This window comes from Drosophila melanogaster, chromosome 2L (assembly GCF_000001215.4).
Source record: "Drosophila melanogaster chromosome 2L".
NCBI classification, from domain to species: Eukaryota; Metazoa; Arthropoda; class Insecta; order Diptera; family Drosophilidae; genus Drosophila; species Drosophila melanogaster.
The window spans coordinates 12217670-12237055 of record NT_033779.5 but is presented as its reverse complement, the minus strand read 5'-3'; the positions used below and the strand labels follow the sequence as shown (position 1 = coordinate 12237055).

Sequence of the window (19386 nt, the reverse complement as noted above, 5' to 3'; positions counted from 1 at the left end):
TGTAAGAGCCAAAAACTCAACGGAACAGAACAACAAAGTGGCAACTTCTTGTGGGCGGTTCCAGACATAAATTCCTTCTCACTGATTTTCTGAAGCTGGACATGGGAATTAAAAAGAAAAAGTGCTCAAGATTCCTTCCTTGCTGGAACTTTAAATGAAGTAATATTTCCATTTTGATGCAAAGTCAAATTAATAAGGTTTATAAAAGTATGCAACACTTTTTTGTGAACTACGCTGGATACCAATGCACGATTCTCAATTAGTTTTTCAGAAATATTTTATGTGGTTAAGAACAGAAGGAGGTAACTATTTCATGCTTTTAAATCTCTCAACTTTTGCAGATAATAGCCTATTGTGAATTTTCCTATTGCCTGGCTACCAAAAATCCTACTGTACTTTGTGGTCGATGCTGAACATGTTTTCCTGCCAAAGTTAAGACGAAACCTACCCCACCACTTCCACCCCTTTTTGAAATCACCCACCCAAGTGGGCCACAAATTTTGAGGTCAGTCTTGGATGGTCTGGCATAAATCTGAGCGCAAACTACACGGAGGGGAAAGCGTCGTGGACACAGGACACATCTCGGTCCCAGACTCCTTTGGCCTGTGGCGAGTCCTTGGGAACGGACTTTGAACCCCACCGTTGATGCTGGTAATCAAGGCATTAAGTGTGTTTACTGTTTATTTTATTAGACTTTAAGGCTTAATAGCTTTTTCGAGAGCGTTTTTGGGCTCGCCTTTGTTTAGCTGCCGCCTCCTCGCCGAAACTCAACCCCCGCCCATTTAAGTATTTAATTAAAGTCAACTTTGATTTAATTAAAAGTTCTGGCGCTTGCCCAATATTTTGCTCATGAATTATTTATGCCAACAAAGGCGCAAAAATAATAAGAAAAAAGGCGTCCAAACTGATTAAGTCGAATAAACATAAAAAAAAAGCGAGGCAATTGCTGATGGTAGAAAACAGGAAGTGCGACAAGTTACAAGTTTGCACCGCAAAATAAGAAAAACTCTTACTCTCATTAGCGAGAAACTTTGCCCAGCACTAAGACTATAACCTTCCCTATTTTCCTTAATACTCTCTTCCTCTTTTGAATGGCGAACTTTTCCTTAAACTTTTTCAGTCCTCTCACATTTCCCATTTGTCTCAGCCAGTACTTGGTCAATTTCCTGGCCAGTTGCGATCGACTGTCATTGACTGCTTCTGTTGATTGTCGTGAAAAATATATCCAATATCTTTTAAACATATTGCAATGCAGCATACCTCATACTTCATAGAGCAACATCATTAAAAAAAACGAACTATTTCAATAGGTGACTTAAAAATGTCATCGAATTTAAATTTAAATCCAACAATGGAAGGCCAAGAAACCCTAAAATTTTGGAAACAATAATGTTTGAAAAATTTCAATTTCATTTTCTTTTCATTTGATCAATTTGATATCCATTACCATTTAAGGCATAATATTATTGGCAACACTTAAAAATGTGAAATATCGGTGATGAAGTTATAATAAGATGCTATTTTTCAAATCACCAGTTTATTTTTTATATTATAAACCATTGACATTTAGAAAATTCGCTGTTAAAGGGTAATCTTTAGCCTATATTTTGTGTGTTTTTTTCTGATGTCTGGGGCACAGCACTGACCTAGTATAAATATTAAAACAGTAGCTGAACGAGTTTCCCAGCCACACCGAACCAACTGGGGAACAACTGCGACGACTCTGTAATAATTTATATTTATTTTCTGTTATCTATTTGACCAAAAATTGCAAACTGCAAAATTGCCAAAACACAGTACCAGAGAGAGCCTGTGAGTCTGGGCCTCATGAAATTTCTATTGGGTGGATTTTACCGCCAGGTGGGTGGACAGAACTGCCATTATTGTGTCAGGTCCATGTTCATGTTTCATGTCCATATGCACACGCTCTCTGCTGTTTGTTGTTTATGCAAATCTCAAATGCCTCGTAAAAGTAAATGAACAGACAACAGAAGGCAAACTGAACAAAAACCGGCAAACAACAAAAAAAAACCTAAAACAATTTCATATTGAAAATAAGCTGTTGCCCTTTGCGGCTTAGTACTTGATGAAAACTGAAGTGTTTGCTTTTGCGATAATAAAAAACACTCAGTATATATATTTATATTGAAGAACGTAAAACATGGATTTTAATTAAATAGTATGAAATTTTGATTCCAAAACGAAATTCACGAATGCCTGCAAAGAAAGGCATGACTGGCATTTTAGGCTCATTTATTTGGTAAGATTGCATTGGAGAAACCATTCCATGGTTTTCTTCAAAGCAATTAACACATTGTCCACCTTTTTAATGCTTTCAGCCAAAAAGGAAAATGCCAAAACACTTGCGACTCATCGATGTGAGTTGGCCAAAACCAGAAAGTTGCGTGCCAAACACTCGCAAACTGAACAATTTAATATATATCAGACCTGGCCGGCTCTCTACCTTTTATTGGTCAGTGAAATGGGGGAATTATTTATGGAACCCACACACGCAGCTGGCGGCACATTTCTCATTTAACTGCCTTCACCATTTGCTAATTAATTCGAGAAATTCCATTTATTTCAACGCTGAAACAACTAAATTTCACTCCCTATTTGTTCTCATCGGCCGTTGGGGGGTTCTGTTCTTCTTGAGCCGCAAGAATGTCGAAATCAATTTGTGTTGCGTTTGCTTTTTCGACTTCGGCAACGAGATTTGTGCTTTTACGACTTTTGGCATGTCCAGCAGGAAAAAAAAACGAGGAAAACTGCTGCTTTTCCACAATTGCGTGTTTTCTCAACGGGCGAGAAGGTTAGAATCGTTTAACTTCTGACCAAATGTTCGCTCACGCAAAAAATATTTGTACGAAATCAAATTAATGGCCTCCCGTTGATGTTTTATTAATTTATACGGCTTTCCTCTCTCCATTTTCCCGCTCCTCCAGCCACCGAAATGAATGATATTGCTCATACGACGCGTGGTTTGCATTATTGAGTAATTAAATACTAATTAAAGCGTAACATGAGCCAATTCCCTTGATTTTTATGTGAAGCCTCGCGCGCCGTTGAGAATTTTTGGTCGGGGTGGAAAAATAAAACAAGTTAACGAAAAAATGGTCGACTTTGGGTTCTTATCCCCAGATTGCGTCAGCCTTAATTAGTTGACAGAGTATTTTTAAATAGCCTACGCTTTTTTTACGCGCCATAATTAAACGTATTGCAGTTGCTGGTCTCGAGGTAATGAATAATAAGAAATGCTTTATTTTTAAGCAGCTACTTGATTTAACTGGAATTCTATACTTTCGAATAAACCTTTTAGGCAAACGCATTAAATCTGACATGCAAAGTGCTGTAAATAACAAATTAGGCGAAAGGAGACCAATAACAATTTTGCACGGCTAGACGACTTGGGTTTTCTATTTAATTGCCCCACAGTGATTTGCATCCTGGTTGCTGGTAAAACCAGAAGCCAGACATTGAGGGCATGGGTCTCATAAAGGACACTTGTCTGGCTTTCGCTTCGCTTCGGAAAATTCCTCAACTGAACTGAACTAATTACTCGCAGAGTTTCCCGACTCCCAAGAGTGCGGGGCCAAAAAAAAAAAAAGAAGTATATGCATGCGTTTCATACATTGATAAATGCAATAAACTTTGACAATATTGTATTGTCGCTGTTGATAAAAATGTATATAAATAAATATATATTTTTTCGATGCAATGGGCATTTTTTTTTTTTTTCACTTTTTGCCGCTCTGTGCTGACATGTCACTCAAATTGTGCGACGTTCGATTCTGTTTGCCCGACTTCCTGCTCTTGTTGTTGTTTGCTCCTGTTGTATAATATATCCTATCATAATCTTTCCTGACACGCGATGCTCCCGTTGCCGCTTCAGTTTCCTTTTTTTTATTATCCTTATCTTCAACTGGGTTCGTTTGTTTACCATCCGCTCACTGTCCGTATGTGTGTGTGTGTGTGTGTCCCTTCAAATATTGTTGCGACCCATCAATTTGATGTTGTCAATTTTCGTGAAAATTTATTGTTTGTTGCTTTCCAAATTTGACATTGTCATGCAGTTCGTTAGCCATTTCTGGCTGAATTGTGATGTATTAAAAACAGTTGACAGACCATTGCATGGTCAGAAATGTAAGCGAAGGATATTTTCGTTTCGAAATATGAAAGCATATGAAGTACGCTAATTTAAAAACTATCAAGAAAACTGTCAGTACCATGTATGAAACTTAAAAATAGATAAAAATTTAAAACCACCTGCCAGAAAACCAACGGTCTGCGATATAATTCTTCTTCCCTCATATTTCTAAGCGAAATGAAAAATTCTGCAAATATCCTACACAAAAGCACACAGGTTTTCACCAGTATTCGATTTACAGAGCCGCATTTAAATCTTTCACTCGATATGTGTGCATCTGGTGTGCTTATCGGTTCTGCGCCGCCATAGGTTTTTGTCAAATAAATATTGGGTGCAACATTCGCACATAAAGTACACAAAAACAAACTAAAATGCGCCAAAAACCGGTATAAAGAAAACAGACGACAAATAAAAATAGAAACGAAAGATATCGTATGAGGGGGAATAGGTGCGGGAAGCACACAAAGCTGTTGACATTTTGTGGAGGATATATTCACGGAGTGGATGCACCAGATACAGATACGGATTGAATGGGGCTATATAGCTTATGGTGGGGATTCCCCTGCCCAGCTACGCCGTTTGTTTATTTTCCGGCTTCATGTTAATTCGTGTGTAATAGACAATGTGGCCGAAATCAGGCAAAAAGACCAAAAGGGATTGGCCTGAGGAAAAAAATAATAAACATTTAAAATCCTTTTTGCCTGCGTGGTGTTTTGTGTCCCTTCTCGATTTTTGTTATCAAAAAGGGTTGTGCGCTTTGTTTTACACACAATCTGCAGGTGTCCTGTGTGACTTTGACCAGTCGCAGGACCTTTCTCTTTCCGTGAATATCTGTATCTGTGACTCACCTTTCTGTCTGTCTGCAAACAAAATATATTATCAGCAATTTTCCCCTCCTTTGTGGAAACGATTTAAAAAGGGTTTTCAACGTGAAATTGAATTAGGTTTGCGAAATTGCGTAGATTTGTTGTGCAAAACAGGTTTTAAAGATTTTACGCTGATTTGCAGCGATTTAATGGTAAGTTAATGTAATGTAACTAAGTGGACCATTAAAAATATCATATTTAATTCCTTAGGTAAGTTGAATAATTAAGTGGAATTCAAGTTTTACTGATTCCGTGTGCATTCATTTCATTTTCATTTGGCATTTATTATTAGTTTCCTATTTATTTTCGTAAATATTTCACGAAGCCATGTCCAACTCAAAGACTTTAATAGCTATCTGCAAAATATGCAAAATTTATATAGCAACAATCGAGAGATTAAAGCTGGGGCCAGGCCCAAAAGCTCCACTTGCTAAACTGAACTACATCAATAATTGAATACAATAAATGTGCTCCAGAACACAGTGCGTATGAGTTATGTTGTCGTTGCCGACGTCGCCGTCGTTTGTCGCTTGTTAATATGGCTCATAAATAACACATTTATGGCACAGACACACGCACAGTTCAGGACGCATTACAATGAACTCACACAGACACGCCGAATGCTGGCATGTGTGCGTGTCTCTGAATTTACACACACACACTCATTTGTTTGGCCCTGCCCGTGTCTCTCTATTAGCAGCTTTGATATGCAAATTTTGCGCTCACATAATAAAGTTGCACCAGATTTTTAACCCCACTAAAACAGCACAAATACACACACGCACGCCACGCCCCGTTACGCACACTAATGCAAATCCTAATAGTTTAATATGCTTATAATTGTTGGCTAAAATTGTATTGTGCTGCTGTTGTTTTATTTGCCTCGTCGTGCCATCTCACTTTGCCATATTTAAATATTTTATTAATTTCCTATATATTTTTGAGCATTTAAATTTTTGTCGGCGCCGAGCGCTGAGTGCATTTGACAGACAGACAGGCATTGTTTAGGCTTTCCAGTACGCACCACTTGCACTCTTCTATCTCAGGTTTGATTTATGTTTTATGCATTTTACCAAATGAATTTAATTTATGGTAGAATATTCTATACACACTTTTTTTTACAAATAATTCGCTCGCTGTCAGAAATGCTCATTTCGAAATGCTCGACGGAAGTGGTGAACGTTTGTTTGGTTTTCAGGCAGTTTTTACTATTTTTGCAGGACGACGTGAAACAATTTGTTTGGAGGGAAAAAGGGGCCGGGCAATATACATATCGATTTTTAAAACAATGCGTGAAAAGGATATGAGGGTTTTGGTATTCAAAATTCCATCCATTTTTAATTGAGGAAATTGTGTAGGAAATTTAAAAGTACTTTTTGCGTTTTTTTTTTTTTTACTTAGTTGACGCGGTTGCAATCAAGTTAGAAATTGTATAGGACTGCATTTTTACTATTCAAGGAAAAGCTGGTATCATAAGTATTATAATATTATCTTTAAGTTTGATTATTTCTTGAATTTTTCTTTAACGCCAAATCGAGTCAGGCAGCTGCTTTCACTTTTACACCATCAAATTGAAACATTTCCAGTGATTTCACTTGCAGAATTTTCACAGAATTTTCGCATAAAGCCCTGGGAACTTGGCCCAATTATGGACCGGCACAAACAAACACCAGCCGATGTTGTACCGCGCCAGACGCCCAAAAGTCGGCAAATGTTTTTTGTTTGCTCTGGTTACGGGGACTGGATTCTGGGATCTGAATTCTGGGTTCTGTGGATCTGGCTTGGCAGTTAAACCGCACTTGCGGCAGTCACCTTGTCGCTCCGCTTCTCTTTTCCTCTCGCTCTTCGTTTTATGGAAAAACCATGGGTGGTTCGGCTGGCAAGTGGGTGGTTATACATGCATACATACATATACATATACTCTCTGTCATAAATCTCACAATTTCTGCATGAAACTCAGCTGCGTTTTGGCTTGGCTTGTCTTTATTGCCGCCAGTAGACGCGACTCGTTGTTGCTTCTCTACTTTTATATATTTATGTATATATAAAGTTCAGCGTGAAATGTCTTAATAAAGTCTCCTGAGCGCAAAGATAGCTGTTCAAAAAGCCAGAGCAAGATGTCCCGCTAACATCTTTATGTCAAGGACATTTTTATGCCTCCCACAGCCGTCGGACAGAGATAGAGATTAGATATCCGGTGTTGTTTTTACGTTCAGGTTTGACTTTATGGCCAAGAAGACATTTATTTTGAAAGTATTGACAATTAAGTGTGATTTTATATTGGGAATATTGTATTGGTAAAATGATTAGTTTATGGTACTAAGAAATTAAGCAACATTTGTAGGCATTTCGAGAACTACTATTGCGTATCTTAAAGATAGAACTGATGTGGTATAGTGTGCTAAATTTACAGTGCTCGCTAGATTATGCCAACTTGTTTGGCTTTTAAACTTCATTAAGCATTCTTCCCCGCCAGTGGAAAATCTTGTTTGCTTTTAGTTTTTACTCTTCATACAATTCTCTGCACCAATTTAATAAAGTCTAGTTAGGGGCAATTTGCTCACCCAATTCCCACCCAGCCCAATTAGCGAGAGCATCTTTAGCCACAGCACTCGCCATGTGTCCCCCCACTCATGTCTTTATTAAATGCTCCCGATGTCTGAACATCTGCCATGACCATATGGAGGATATGGAGGATATATATAGCAAACATATGTCGAATGTTGCGTGTGTCCGTAATTTAATAAATTTAATGAACATATGCCGCCAGGGGAAACAAGCTGAGATTGAAGAGATTCAGAGGTGGAAAAGAAGATGTTACCCTGGCTAAAATACACACAGACTTCAATGTCAATGGGCATTTGGCTGAGTATAATTTTTCACTGCCCCTCTAGAAATATACATAAACACGGAAAAGTTGAGGGAGAAAGATTATGTGGACGTGTGCCCACTGACTTATGATTGATGTCTTTTGTTATTGTTCCCTCTTTTATGTATCTCTCATCTCGGTTCTCGCCCCCAAACTTTTTTTCCTTTGGTTTATTAGATATAATATTTTAGTGGCCTTTTGTGAGTGTGTTCTTTTTTTTTTTTTTGTTATTCGATGCTTTTCAGCAGACATGTGTTTACTCTTGTTTCCGAGTGCAAAGTTGAATGGAAGGGGATATAATATATTTCACGAATTTTTTTTTCTCTGTGCATAACAAAAGGCGGCACTTAAATGATGTCTCTCTCCTTGTTTTCCGCCTCTAAATTATGTTCCATATGCTCTCTGCATTCTCCTCTTTTCCTTCAGCAATAAATGTTTGCCACATTTTTCTTAACAATTTCATGGAAATTGCTCATTTTATGTTCAAATTTTGTGAGCTCCTTCTTTTGCTTTCCTCATTTTGTTTGCAGAAATTGTTTATTTTTATTTATATGGTCGGGTTTAATTGGCCGCACACACACATAAAAAGGGGAAGGAATGCGAGTAGAGGCATGTTAATGCGTATAAAAAATTGGGATCAAAATGATTTTAGAGTCATAGTAACTAGAAGGTCTTTGCCTTAAGGGTAGCAATAAATCACTTAGAAAATGGTACTTAAAATGTTCTATGCAAGGAATTTAAAAAGGTTAGGAATACCGAAAATTATTAAGCTGTATGTGAATGTTTTATTTATTTATGTGGGATAGCTCAAAAATCTGTAGAACTAAAACAATAATAGCCCCAAAAAGTAGACTTTAATATTTTCCTGTTAATATTACGTATACGCACCATATGGTGGATGAAAAAAAACCCATCAATTAACAGAATGAGAGATTTATTTAATTTTGTATGAAATAATCTTAATTTTTTTTTAAACATCAGTAAATAAAGTTAAGCCGCGTTTTAAGCCCACATTGCTGTTACGGTTATTTATTTGGCTCAGATGTTGCACAATTTACTGGCTATTTTCACTGCATTTTTTACGCTTTGCATTGCGGTTGAGTTTCCTGCGTCTTTTGTTGTTCGTTTGCTGTTGTTGGAGTGGCGTCAGCTGACGTTGGCACATATTCAATACATTTCCTTTATGCCTGCGAACTGGAGCTAATTTGTTTACTGTCGAGTCCAGTTTTCAGTCCAATTTTCCCTCTGCCGCCATTCATTTGTGCCAGCTGGTCAAACCGTTTCCATAGCACACGATGTGCTTTTCCATTGGCTGGCGAAATTAATTTTTAAATATGCCCCGAAATAACTTTTTTAATTAAATTTCTACCATGCCACTGAGTTGACTTAATGCCACGAAGTTTAGCTAATACTTAAACAATTAGTGGAAGAGTGCCTCGTCTTGTTCTCATTTTGTTTTTCTTTGTCTTTTGTGTCTGGGAATTCTTGGGGAGTTTTTGTTTTCATTGGTATACCTTTTTACATATTTTATTTTAGGACAAGGAAAATTGACTGGATTTTATTTTAGCTTAGCTTGCCAAGATTGGTGCGGATTATAAAGTTAATTGTATTGTATATGTATCTAGATGTACTTGAACAGCTAAGTTGATTGCTTAATTTTTATCTAGTAGCACCCACTCCATATATTGTTGGTATTTTAAATTTAATTGATATTCAGCCTCACGGATGGCTGAAAAAAATATTTTCTTGTTAACTTTCAACGCAGTGTAGTTACGGACTTATTTTATTTTCATAACAAGAGCTTAACCTGAATTCAGCGTTTCGGCAGCTGTTACAACCGATTGCTTTTGTTTCGCTTATTGTTAAACAATTTACAGGCTTAGCCTCGAATGTGCACAAAAGTTGAATAAAAATGTTTTCATTTGCATTGGGTGAGCGTTTATTCATTGCCATTTATTAATTAACTATAAATTGAAACGAATTCCCTCTCTCTGCCTTTCGCTTTCGATTCAATTATTGACGGCAAACAAAAAAAATATTTTACAAGCGAATTAATTTTTATAGAAAACCATATTTTTTGTTTAACTTTTTACTGGGGAAAATGGGGGCAATTAGTAAAGAATAAAACGTGGTAAAAAAAAAAAAATAAATAAATAACTGCTGAACTCTGTACGTGGCATACTTTTTCACAGCGAGCCAAATAAAGCTCTTAATTGTTGCGAATGGATTAAGGGTTCACGGTGCGTATACTTAATGCAGGCCAAGTCAATTCATATTGATGTTAGCATTTAATGTGTGGCTGATGTTTTTATAAAGCGCTGTATGCACAGTTGGTTTAAAATAATAAGCATACTCTATAAAAAAGAGCCATAAGTATATGTAAAAAGATTGCAAACTATTTTTACCATACTATGATACTAGTTCTAAACAAAATATTAAATAATCGTTTAGAATTGTTTCCCTATTTTGTTAACAAGCATGAAATTGTATATCCCAGTTTGCTGTCATTTTCCTTACTCCCCCCGCTGCTAGTAATTAAAACTATAAATTTTCCCATAAAATACTTTAAACACATCGCATTGCAATATTTATATTGTTTTTGGTGTTGAAGATTTTTTTCTTTTTTTGATAAGCAATTAATTGAAATATGATTGCCAATTAAAAGCATACTTGATGACCCACAAGCAGTGGCATATTTTAACATTTAAATTCATAATTAATGCAGCTGGCAATAAAAACTGCATAATAAAATAAAAACAGTGTATTTAATTAAAGTTTGTGGCGATATTGAAAATCCGTGTCGTTCACTTTTAATGGGACAAATGCGCAAAGGCTTGTCACGTGCAGTCTAGTCTAGTCGCAACAACTAATTGAAAGGCAGACGGAAGGAAAAGTAAACAAAATTTCCATGCCAAGGAGTATGGAGAGTGGGAAGGACGAAGGCCTACAAAAAGGATGGGCGATGGTAAGAGCAAGGATGGAGGAAATAAAAAAAAAAAAAAAGAAGTGGAGCACAGCTGCCGACCGACGACGTCCTTGCCCATCGTTATTATCCTGTTATCTCTCTAATAATGCCTCAGAGAGTTTGTAATTAAATTTTTCAAACACTGACGTCGTTGGCGACGAGAGTGGCTGGCAGAGACTTGCGATCCGCAGACCAGATGCAAAGATACAAGCGAGGAGGGTGTATTCAGATACAGCTACAGATACGCTCACATAAAGAACGTTACGCGCACGAGTGCCACTAGTTAGTTAGATAATAACGCTCAACGGAAGCCGTTCAAAGCGGAAACGGAAGTCAAGTTAAGCGCACTACTAAACAGATACTTGAACAACGCAGCACGGGCCGGGGGGAGGGGGAGCGGAATGAAATGGAATGGCGGAGCGGCGGAGAATAGGACAGCAGATGGAGCAGGATATTGATTGACTGCTGAAACGACGTAAACAAAACCGATTGAATCCAAATGACTAAAACGAAGGAGTGGTTTGAGTTATGTTCAATTCAGCTCTTAAGTCTTCTTTTCTAGCCAATTTCGCACAAAAGAATTCATTATTCGGAATACAGTTCAGTTAGAGTGCATATGTATATAAGAAATACATAACTCCTAATTAATATAACAACATAAATGATTCAGTTTTTTAATATTAATCAAATCTAATCAAATATTTGCTTTGAAGGATATAATTTATAAATAACCTTTGCTTGCCATGCAAATAAAACAAATGAATGATATTGCTTTCTCTTTTGTGAATATTTGTACAATGGATTATAGAGTTTTCCCTGCTCTTCTTTTAGCTCTCTGTTGAATTTTCTTTTTGAATGTGTGTGGTTTGTTTCTGGCTCACACCAATACAAATTAGTTACGTACGCAGTACGCTTGGGTCCTTCTGGAAGGGAGACGGTGCTAGTCTGGCAGCGTTCGTCCCTCTCCCTTTCACCAGTGCAACCGCAGGAGACTGGCAACGCAACAGTCAAGTCACGTCAAAGGCAGTCTGTCTCCCTCTGGCTCATTTCCCTTTTTTCCGCTTTTCCGTCTGCGTATTTCATTTCACTTTGAATCCGTCCGATGTTCTATTTAAATGGTTACGTAATTGCATAATTATGGGCAAATGTAAGTTGAAACTTGTGGTTTGTCTCGCTCCTCTGTAAACAAGATTTTCACAAAGAGCTTCGGTATTTGTTGTGGGAGGAAAATTAATTCGGGAAAGGCATTCAAGGCAGGTCACTGAACTGGCACCAACTTTTTAGCTGGAACTTGGTGGCCATTTGGCAGCGGAAGCATATAAATGATGCTCATAATTTAGGTTTTAAGATAGTAAGATATATATTCTGTGGTAACAAAAAGAAGGCAATCGTTTTATCGATATAGAAATATACTGAAATGCTTTAAAATTAGACAAAAGGTACACCCCTTAAATCAGAAAATACCCATTCTTTTCTACCCTAACTCATAGCATCACGCACTCATCTCCACCTTAGAATTTAAAATCAGTCCCAGATGTCAGGCATTTAATTAAAAGCAATAAATCAAATGCCTGACAACTTTATGCAAATACCATTCAACCATTTTTAGCCTAAGGTCAAAATACTAGGAGTTTGCATTTACACATTTAAAAAATCAAAATTCACAAAAATAAAATGCTGAATGCAATTTATATAAAAAGGAATTATATTTTTATGCAAAGTAACTATAAGGACATGGACCATGGGACATATTTTTTTTATCCCTCTCACGTTTTTCAATTAAAAGCACGTTTCCTTTTTCCGGTCTTGTCTTTTATCTCGCCTTATATTTTCCCCCAAAATTCCCGCAGTCTTTTGCTGTCGACAGACTTCGCGTTAAAAAACGCCAGCAAGAAAACGCACCCGCGTTTATTTCCGCTAGGCAACCGCGTCGGCACGTGATTGGCAACGAATTTTCATTTTTGTTGATTTCTGCTGTTGTTTGTTTCCCCGCTTGCGGCCACCACTTGCCAATTTAAATTTTGCGGCCTAACATTTATGCAATAGATTGTTAAACACAGTTTTGTACCACATTATATCACATTTAAAATTTTATTAAAATCGTAGCACAATATTTGACTTGATGTTTGCCTGGCAGTTATTTACCCGATTTTGTCAATTAAACATGAAATTTAATTATTTAGTAGAGTTTCTTTTATTTAGGTGTTCAATAGAAGAAACTATTTGTAGAATTGAAATCGAAATATTCTGTAAGATTCCTTGGATTCCACACTGAATTTTCAACAGATTTAATTATATGAACCATTTTCACATCGTTTTCCATGGCACAATTATTTTCAAGTTTGATATAAACTGGCGCATAACTCCGTACCAGTCAGATTACAAAAACTCACAAATTATGCGCAGACCATAAAAACGAAACGAGATTCCACTGTGCCACCATATATACCACACCCGTGGAATATTCTTCTCAGCCAGGAGCCGCCATCTGCTGCCCCAAAGAAATCAAAACACTTATCAAATATGCATTGCGCATATTAAAAATCAATTAAATATTTACACAAACACACAAAATGGCGGCGGCCAAGAGCACTTAAAAATGACTGGCATGGCAAAAACAATGCTCACTGCGAGGAGTTTAACAAAGGCAGCGAGCACTGTAATGTAATTGAGGCAGCAGCAAATATACAAGGGCGAAATGAAATTATAAATTTATTATGCCTCAGCTGTTGTTGTTTTCGGGACGGCAAGGTATTGTTCAGATTCACAGATAAAGGAGCTTTAAAAAAAAACACTAAAGTCCTTGATTTATACGTTTTTAAAACCTAAAAGGACAAACCAAAATATAACATATGAATTTAATTTTGGGATTTCTTTGCACATAAACTTGCATTTCAAACAGAATGTAAGAATATACCTTTTTCTTTATTTATTTATCATCACAATACGATTTCTGATTTAAAAATATATATAATAAGTTCTTTTAAAGACTGGTTGCACAAAAGTTTCTAATATAAGCTGTTAGCAAGGACTTCTTCAAGGATAATAGCCAATAAAATCAATTTCTTGTACTCTTAATACTATTACAACTACTTATATTTCCATAGGCATCATCTCTTCCCGTCTGAAAAATTTGTTTACTTAGTTTTCCAAATCTTTTAAACCAGTTTCTTTGAATTTTTTATACAGCCTGGCAACCACGGTAACGGAAATGGAAATTGCAATTGCAAAACAGACGCGCAAACACATCGCAGGAATGCAAGTGTGGGAAAAAGCGAGGGAGACGGGAAACGGAAGGGAATAAAGGAGGAGAAGGCTGCCATTGCTGTTGTTGAAGTTTTGCATTTCCGGTATGCAAACACACTCACATGCACACACATTTTAACGCAAAGAGAGTGGGAAAGACCCAATCTGAAGACGTAACAATGTGTAATTGTTGTTGCCCATTGATAAAGCTTAACAGTCAAAAAAGCCAAGAGAGAAGCCAGCTACAGAGCCACAGAACTCATTTGCATTTAACACGTTGACACACAGCAGGAAGTTACAGTAACAATCGGCTAAATGCAACTATGCGATGCCACTTTAAAGCAATGAGAGATTAAACTCAACATTGCAAAAGATTTCTTGTTGAAACAAAACTATTTAAAATACTCAGAAAAATTTAAAAATTGTTGACTGCATTCAACCCAAACTGCAAACTAACTAACTTGACCGCTAAACAAAATACTAAAGGTTTATTAACATGGTAACTGAACGCATTTTCTAACATGAATTAAAGCTCGCCTTTTAAACGCAATCAACTCAACATTAAATAATTAAAAAACCAATGATAGCTTTTTTATGTAACACTACTACATATTAAATTGCTTACTTTAGTGTTGCGTTGCAATACACTTTAAGCTGCACAGTGGCAAACGAATTTACTTGCCGTAAATCAACAAAGGACAAAGGCCAACCGAGAGCCTTTGATTACGACTGTTATCATTTGAGCCTGTCTCTTTTTTTTTATTGCACACACAGACGCACTCCCTTTTTATATAGATTTCTTTTCCACTTTGACTGATTGAATTTTCGACGGCGCACCTAATTGTACACTTAACCGAATGCGACAAAAAGGACCGAATGTATAATTAAAGAAGCCGGGCTCCTTGGTAATTCTCTTTACTTTTTGTATTTAATTTTTTTTTATTTTTGGGTTAATTGCAGAGTTAAATTCGAGTCTTACAAAAGTGTTGCCTACTTAAAAGGGCACACACTGGCGCAAATGTCCGGACGCGATAACGGTACCCAACGACAACGGCTAACGACAATCGACGAACAGGACGAACAAGACGAACGACGCAGGATAACACCGCTGATCAGGACATCCGCACCGTTTGAAAGCACGATTTATACTAAATACTGATTTTCGCTTCGGCAGCTGAGTCGGCAATTGTCAAATTGAATTTCGCACACGCACACAGGGTCCTTTTTGGCGAAGGTCCTGCAGGAATTGGCTCTCTGTTTACAGGCGGCAAACGTTGAGTGTGCTAAAAGCCAGAGTAAATAATTCGATTCTCTCTGGTACATTTTCTCTCGTTTGCATTGAGTTCGGCTCTCCTGGCCAACTCTTCTCTTCCACATGTTGCCATCATAGCAACCTGTTAGACTGAGCCCTGCATCGGCCCCTCCGAAAATTGTCAATTGAATTAATGAATGGAAAACTGAATAACGTGAGTTTAACGCATTTCAAATTGGTGTAATACTAGCTAAATAGCTTAGTAATTTAAAAATAAATGTTTGCTTTGGAACGAGTGCTATAAAAACGTTTCTTTTATTCAATATTAATGTTGCTCAACAAAATTCAAACAGAAATAAATAATGAAAAATCATTGAATGGTGATATTGTAAAATGTGCTACACAATTCATAAAACTATTGCAAGTATTGTGCATAATTCCATTTTAAGTTTATTATAAAGCAAAGTTAAGACAGTACTATTTAAAATAAAAACAAAAAATAACGAAAAAATCAAAGGGATATTTTATAAGATTAAAAGAGAAATTTAACCCCTACGAAAGAGCACGCCTGCGCAGGACTTCTTAACGGTAAAGGGAAATTTAGTAAACGAAACGGTTTGGGAAATATTGTACGGTACAAAAAAGACCAAAACATTAAGTTTTACTCATCAAAATGTAAACAATGAAACAAGAAAACAAAAATAACATTAAATATTATTATTATTTTAACAGCTACTGGAAAGCAAAGTTATGCGAAAGGTAATTCCTTACATTTAAGTGTGTTCCATTCATATAGTAAATATATATAAAAATAAACCCCTACAGTTATTAAGTAAGATAACATCTTACAAGTAGGTCCCTAAGTATCTTAAAGGATATTTGCCTATCATTGCAGAGGGCTGTTATTTCCACAAACAGGAAAAAAGGATAACAACAAACAAGGACAACAGCCACAAACGTTGACAACGAACCGTGTGGCCAGCCGAGGAACAAATGCCGGCAACTTTAACCGCGAAAAGGCAACAGGAACAACAAGAAAAAAAAATAACAAATAGTATTGCTCTATATATAGCAACAAACCCCAATTGAATACTCTCAATAATTGTTGTTTTAACTAAAACTAAAATCAACACAATTAATTACTGCTTTATAGGCTTTAAAAGAAATTAGTTGACTTTCTGTTTGTCTAATTAAGTAAGTTGCTTAATAATATTGTAATGCCCGCGTAAAGGGTAAAAGCACGCAACGAACAGCCTGAATGGGGCAAGTTGAAGTGGAAATGGAATGTAACCAACATCATCCAGCGGCGGAGTAGTGGAATTGGGTATGGGAGCTGGATGTGGCGATGTTGAACCTAGACGACAATAAATACGCAACAAAAACTACAACCATTATGTGGAAATGCTGGGGTAATCAGGTGAGAGGGGGGGGAGCAGGACAGAAAGCAGCCATAGCAACCTATCTCTGTCCAACTCGCAGAGCCATATCATCGCCGCATCATGATGTAAAAACTTTGCCCGCTCGCCGCTTTAACCCGTAGGAAAACCACTAACCCAAGACCCCCGATTTCCCACCTCCCCCAGCGGAGAGTCTGGCCTTTAACACAATTTTTGTTTACAAACTTTTGCTTGTTTGTATATATATTCCATCCGAAATGGGGGAACGCAGGGGAAAAGGCAAAGGACCTCGATCCCCGTTCACAAAGGACTCCAATCCCTCATACCGCCAACCCCACCTCTGTTGACTTTTTCTGCGGCGACGCGACGCCCGCTAAAGTTGCGAAAATGTGTTTTTTTTTTTTTTGTATATTATTTTTCTTCTTTTCCCTGGCGCTTAACAAGAAAATTCCTGATGCGATTATGAGGCTCTTGTTAAGGTGAGCCAGAAAAATGGGAGGCACAACAACCAGATCGCATGACACAGAGAATGGAAATTCCTTTGTGGCAGCTCCGGTGGTCTACCGAAGCCAAAAACTTGATTGGGAAGCAGCGCTTTTCCTTACTGTTGCCTTAACAAATTTCATAATTTGCTTAATTATGTACACTCAATCTTAATAAAGAACTTTAATTGATGTGCAAGATGTGTTGTAGTATATTATGTATATTAACTTTAATCCTTCGAAAATACTGATTAAAAATTGATGATTACAGCATTGAGGCGCATACAAATTTGAAATGCGATCAGAGTGGAAAACTCTTGTTGCCATCCATATGTGATATGTATTTCATAGAAGGATGTTCACTCCCAGATGTCAGGCATTTAATTAAAAGCAATAAATCAAATGCCTGACAACTTTATGCAAATACCATTCAACCATTTTTAGCCTAAGGTCAAAATACTAGGAGTTTGCATTTACACATTTAAAAAATCAAAATTCACAAAAATAAAATGCTGAATGCAATTTATATAAAAAGGAATTATATTTTTATGCAAAGTAACTATAAGGACATGGACCATGGGACATATTTTTTTTATCCCTCTCACGTTTTTCAATTAAAAGCACGTTTCCTTTTTCCGGTCTTGTCTTTTATCTCGCCTTATATTTTCCCCCAAAATTCCCGCAGTCTTTTGCTGTCGACAGACTTCGCGTTAAAAAACGCCAGCAAGAAAACGCACCCGCGTTTATTTCCGCTAGGCAACCGCGTCGGCACGTGATTGGCAACGAATTTTCATTTTTGTTGATTTCTGCTGTTGTTTGTTTCCCCGCTTGCGGCCACCACTTGCCAATTTAAATTTTGCGGCCTAACATTTATGCAATAGATTGTTAAACACAGTTTTGTACCACATTATATCACATTTAAAATTTTATTAAAATCGTAGCACAATATTTGACTTGATGTTTGCCTGGCAGTTATTTACCCGATTTTGTCAATTAAACATGAAATTTAATTATTTAGTAGAGTTTCTTTTATTTAGGTGTTCAATAGAAGAAACTATTTGTAGAATTGAAATCGAAATATTCTGTAAGATTCCTTGGATTCCACACTGAATTTTCAACAGATTTAATTATATGAACCATTTTCACATCGTTTTCCATGGCACAATTATTTTCAAGTTTGATATAAACTGGCGCATAACTCCGTACCAGTCAGATTACAAAAACTCACAAATTATGCGCAGACCATAAAAACGAAACGAGATTCCACTGTGCCACCATATATACCACACCCGTGGAATATTCTTCTCAGCCAGGAGCCGCCATCTGCTGCCCCAAAGAAATCAAAACACTTATCAAATATGCATTGCGCATATTAAAAATCAATTAAATATTTACACAAACACACAAAATGGCGGCGGCCAAGAGCACTTAAAAATGACTGGCATGGCAAAAACAATGCTCACTGCGAGGAGTTTAACAAAGGCAGCGAGCACTGTAATGTAATTGAGGCAGCAGCAAATATACAAGGGCGAAATGAAATTATAAATTTATTATGCCTCAGCTGTTGTTGTTTTCGGGACGGCAAGGTATTGTTCAGATTCACAGATAAAGGAGCTTTAAAAAAAAACACTAAAGTCCTTGATTTATACGTTTTTAAAACCTAAAAGGACAAACCAAAATATAACATATGAATTTAATTTTGGGATTTCTTTGCACATAAACTTGCATTTCAAACAGAATGTAAGAATATACCTTTTTCTTTATTTATTTATCATCACAATACGATTTCTGATTTAAAAATATATATAATAAGTTCTTTTAAAGACTGGTTGCACAAAAGTTTCTAATATAAGCTGTTAGCAAGGACTTCTTCAAGGATAATAGCCAATAAAATCAATTTCTTGTACTCTTAATACTATTACAACTACTTATATTTCCATAGGCATCATCTCTTCCCGTCTGAAAAATTTGTTTACTTAGTTTTCCAAATCTTTTAAACCAGTTTCTTTGAATTTTTTATACAGCCTGGCAACCACGGTAACGGAAATGGAAATTGCAATTGCAAAACAGACGCGCAAACACATCGCAGGAATGCAAGTGTGGGAAAAAGCGAGGGAGACGGGAAACGGAAGGGAATAAAGGAGGAGAAGGCTGCCATTGCT

At 36.8% G+C, this 19386-nt stretch overlaps 1 protein-coding gene across 7 annotated transcripts in view; it reads right to left on the bottom strand.

Annotated features, from left to right (window-relative positions):
• bru1 (bruno 1) overlaps positions 1-19386 on the bottom strand; it is a 138435-nt gene that overhangs the window by 76383 nt on the left and 42666 nt on the right. For 2 of the 7 annotated variants that reach the window (NM_001273476.1, NM_001273474.1), the window contains exon 1: positions 14719-14859. The exons of the other annotated variants lie outside the window; for them this stretch is intronic. The gene's annotated coding sequence lies outside the window, so the exon portion shown is untranslated. Of the gene's footprint in view, positions 1-14718; positions 14860-19386 lie in introns of those variants that run through there. 7 annotated transcript variants of the gene reach the window in all.